This window comes from Lolium perenne, chromosome 4 (genome assembly GCF_019359855.2).
Source record: "Lolium perenne isolate Kyuss_39 chromosome 4, Kyuss_2.0, whole genome shotgun sequence".
Classification (NCBI taxonomy): domain Eukaryota; kingdom Viridiplantae; phylum Streptophyta; class Magnoliopsida; order Poales; family Poaceae; genus Lolium; species Lolium perenne.
This window is the reverse complement of record NC_067247.2, coordinates 296,480,499-296,485,013: the sequence shown is the minus strand read 5'-3', so window position 1 is coordinate 296,485,013 and position 4,515 is coordinate 296,480,499.

Below are 4,515 nucleotides of genomic sequence, written 5' to 3'. Positions count from 1 at the left end.
GTCATCCTCTATGTACTATAAAACTTTCTTTTCTTGAATTATTTTTGGCACCTCATATTTGGTCACTTACCTTTTTCTTTCGATCCCCTACCGCCTCTCAAACGGTGATACCGCTGCTGCTAAATGGGACCCGCATGTCATCCTCTATGTACTATAAAACTTTCTTTTCTTGAATTATTTTTGGCTCCTCATATTTTTTCACTTGCCTTTTTCTTTCGATCCCCTGCCGCCTCTCAAATGGTGATACCGCTGCTGCTAAATGGGACCCGCATGTCATCCTCTATGTACTATAAAACTTTCTTTTCTTGAATTATTTTTGGCTCCTGATATTTTTTCACTTGCCTTTTTCTTTCGATCTCATGCCACGTTTGAAACGTTGAGGAACCTGCAGCTCATGGGACCCGCATGTCATCCTCTATGTACTATAAAAGTTCATTTTCTTGGTTTTTTTTGACCCTCTGATTTTTGGCAATTTCTTTTTTCTTTTGATCCCCTGCCGCCTCTCAAACGGTGATACCGCTGCTGCTAAATGGGACCCGCATGTCATCCTCTATGTACTATAAAACTTTCTTTTCTTGGATTATTTTTGGCACCTCATATTCGTTCACTTGCCTTTTTCTTTCGATCCCCTCGCCTCTCAAACAAAGTGAGACCGCTGCAGCTAAATGGGACCCGCATGTCATCCTCTATGAGCAATCAACTTTCTTTTCTTGGAGTTTTTTTTGGCACCTCATATTTGGGCACTTGCCTTTTTCTTTCGATCTCATGCCACGTTTGAAACGTTGAGGAACCTGCTGGCTCATGGGACCCGCATGTCATCCTCTATGTGCTATAAAAGTTTCCTTTGTTGGATTTTTGTTCAGCCACTGATTGTTGGCTTTCCTTTTTCGTTTGATCCCCGCCCCTTTGAAACGTTGAGTAAGGCTGTTGTCTCAAGGGACCCGCATGTCATCCTCTATGTCCATCAACTTTCTTTTCTTGGATTTTTTTCCACCCCTAATTACTAGCTACTTTCTTTTTCTTTTGATCTCAAGCCGCATTACAAACATTGAGACCGCTGCTGCAAAATGGGACCCACATGTCATCCTCTATGTACAATAAAGTTTCTTTTCTTGGATTATCTTTTGCTCCTGATATTTTGTCACTTGCCTTTTTCTTTCGATCTCATGCCGCCTTTGAAACGTTGAGTAAGCTGCTGGCTCATGGGTCCCGCATGTCATCCTCTACGAACAATAAAAGTTTCCTTTCTTGGAGTTATTTTTGACCCCTAATTTCTGGCTATTTGCCTTTTTCTTTTGATCTCCTGCCCCTTTGAAGAAACGATGAGGACGTCGTTGGCGGGTCGGTCCCACAAGTCATCCTCTATGAACAATAAAAGTTTCCTTTGATGGATTTTTTTGATCCCCTAATTAAGTTCTGGATATTACCTATTTTTTACTTTGATCCCCTGCCGCCTTGGAATCGTTGAGGATGCTGCTGCCTCATGGGTCCCGCATGTCATCCTCTCAGAACGGTAAATGTTTCTTTTCTTGGATATTGTTTACCAAATGATTTTTGGCTTATTTTTTCTTTCGATATCCTGCCGCCTTTAAAACGTTGAGGACACTGCTGGCTCACGGGTCCCACATGTCAGCCTCTATGAACAATAAACGCTGAGGATGCTGCTGCCTCATGGGTCCCGCATGTCATCCTCTCGTAACGTAAATGTTTCTTTTCTTGGATTTTTTACCAACAGATTTTTGGTTTATTTTTTCTTTCCATCCCTACCGCCTTTAAAGCAGCCTCTTTGGCTCATGGGTCCCCGATGTCAGCCTCCCCGTACAAGAAACATGTGATATCTTGATTATTTTGCACACAATAAACAGTGTATTGCGCTCTGAGCTATTTCAACGGATAAATTAAATCTTTATTTTTACATAAACAAATTTATATGCTGAATCTCCTTGTTTTTGTTTTTGCGAAGCATAGGACTTTCCTGTTTTTTTTAGAAAAATCCGAACTATCCTGTTTTGGAGTGGGCTGAAATTGTACGAGTCAAAAGGCCCGACGGGGATAGTTCGAATGCCCAGATGTCCACATGCAGCCCAATTGAAATCGTTCTTTTTTTGGATTTTTTTCACCCCCTGATTTCTGGCTACTTCATTTTTCTTTTGGTCCTGTGCTGCCTTGGAAATGTTGAGACCGCTGCTGCAAAATGGGACCCGCATGTCATCCTCTATGTAAAGTAAAATTTCTTTTCTTAGATTATTTTTGGCTCCTGATATTTGGTCACTTGCCTTTTTCTTTCGATCCCGTGCAGCCTCTCAAACGGTGATACCGCTGCTGCTAAATGGGACCCGCATGCCATCCTCTATGTACAATCAAGTTTCTTTTCTTGAATTATTTTTGGCTCCTGATATTTGGTCACTTGCCTTTTTCTTTCGATCTCATGCCACGTTTGAAACGTTGAAAAACCTGCTGGCTCATGGGACCCGCATGTCATCCTCTATGTACAATAAAACTTTCTTTTCTTTGATTTTTTGGCACCTCATATTTGGTCACTTGCCTTTTTCTTTCGATCCCCTGCCGCCTCTCAAACGGTGATACCGCTGCTGCTAAATGGGACCCGCATGTCATACTCTATGTACAATCAAGTTTCTTTTCTTGAATTATTTTTGGATCCTGATATTTGGTCACTTGCCTTTTTCTTTCGATCTCATGCCACGTTTGAAACGTTGAAAAACCTGCTGGCTCATGGGACCCGCATGTCATCCTCTATGTACTATAAAAGTTCATTTTCTTGGTTTTTTTTCACCCTCTGATTTTCGGCTATTTCCTTTTTCTTTTGATCCCCTGCCGCCTTTGAAACGTTGAGGACTCTGCTGGCTCATCGATAAAACTTTCCTTTCTTGGAGTTTTTTTTACCCCCTAATTTCTGGCTACTTTCTTTTTCTTTTGATCTCAAGCCGCATTTGAAACGTTGAGACCGCTGCTGCTAAATGGGACCCGCATGTCATCCTCTATGTACAATAAAGTTTTCTTTTCTTGGATTATCTTTGTCTCCTGATATTTTGTCACTTGCCTTTTTCTTTCGATCTCATGCCGCCTTTGAAACGTTGAGTAAGCTGCTGGCTCATGGGACCCGCATGTCATCCTCTACGAACAATAAAAGTTTCCTTTCTTGGAGTTATTTTTGAACCCTAATTTCTGGCTACTTCCTTTTTCTTTTGATCCCGTGCTGCCTTGGAAACGTTGAGACCGCTGCTGCTAAATTGGTCCCGCATGTCATCCTCTATGTACAATAAAATTTCTTTCTTCGATTATTTTCGGGTTCTGATATTTGGTCACTTGCCTTTTTCTTTCGATCTCATGCCGCCTTGAAACGTTGAGGAAGCTGCTGGAGCATGGGTCCCGCATGTCATCCTCTATGAACAATAAAAGTTTCCTTTCTTGGAGTTATTTTTTACCCCTAATTTCTGGCTACTTCCTTTTTCTTTTGATCCCCTGCCGCCTTTGAAACGTTGAAGACTTTGCTGGCTCATGGGTCCCACATGTCAGCCTCTATGAACAATAAACACTTCCTTTCTTGGAGTTATTTTGTACCCCTAATTTCTGGCTATTTGCCTTTTTTCTTTCGATCCCCAGTCGCCTTCTAAACGTAGAGGACGCTGCTAGCTCGTGGGTCCCAGATGTCAGCCTCCATGGACAATAAACCTCTCCTTTGTTGGATTTATTTTTCACCCTCTGATTTTGGCTATTTCCTTTTTCTTTTGATCCACTGCTGCCTTGGAAACATTGAGTAAGCTGCTGACACATGGGGCCCGCATGTCATCCTCTATGTACAATCAACTTGCAAGATCTTCGAGCGAAAGAGCTTGTATTAGTGGGACCCATATGTCAACCTCTATGTACAATAAAAGTTTCCTTTCTTGGATTATTTTTAGCTCCTGATATTCGGTCACTTTCCTTTTTCTTTCGATCTCAAGCCGCCTCTGAAACATTGAGTAAGGTGCTGGCTCATGGGACCCACATGTCATCCTCTATGTACAATAAAGTTTCTTTTCTTGGATTTTTTTACCCCTGATTTTTGGTCACTTGCCTTGACGCTGCTGGCTCATGGGTCCCACATGTCAGCATCTATGAACAATAAACCTTTCCTTTGTTGGATTTATTGTTTACCCCTAATTTCTAGCTATTTGCCTTTTTCTTTTGATCCCCACCGGCCTTTGAAAACGTTGAGGAACCTGCTGGCTCATGAGACCCGCATGTCATCCTCCATGTACTATAAAATTTCTTTTCTTGGTTTTTTTTTCACCTCTGATTTTTGGCTATTTCCTTTTTCTTTTGATCCCCTGCCGCCTTGGAAACGTTGAGTAAGCTGGTGACTAATGGGACCCGCATGTCATCCTCTATGTACAATCAACTTTCTTTTTTGGAGTTTTTTACCCCCTAATTTCTGGCTACTTTCTTTTTCTTTTGATCTCAAACCGCATTTGAAACGCTGAAACCGCTGCTGCAAAATGGGACCCGCATGTC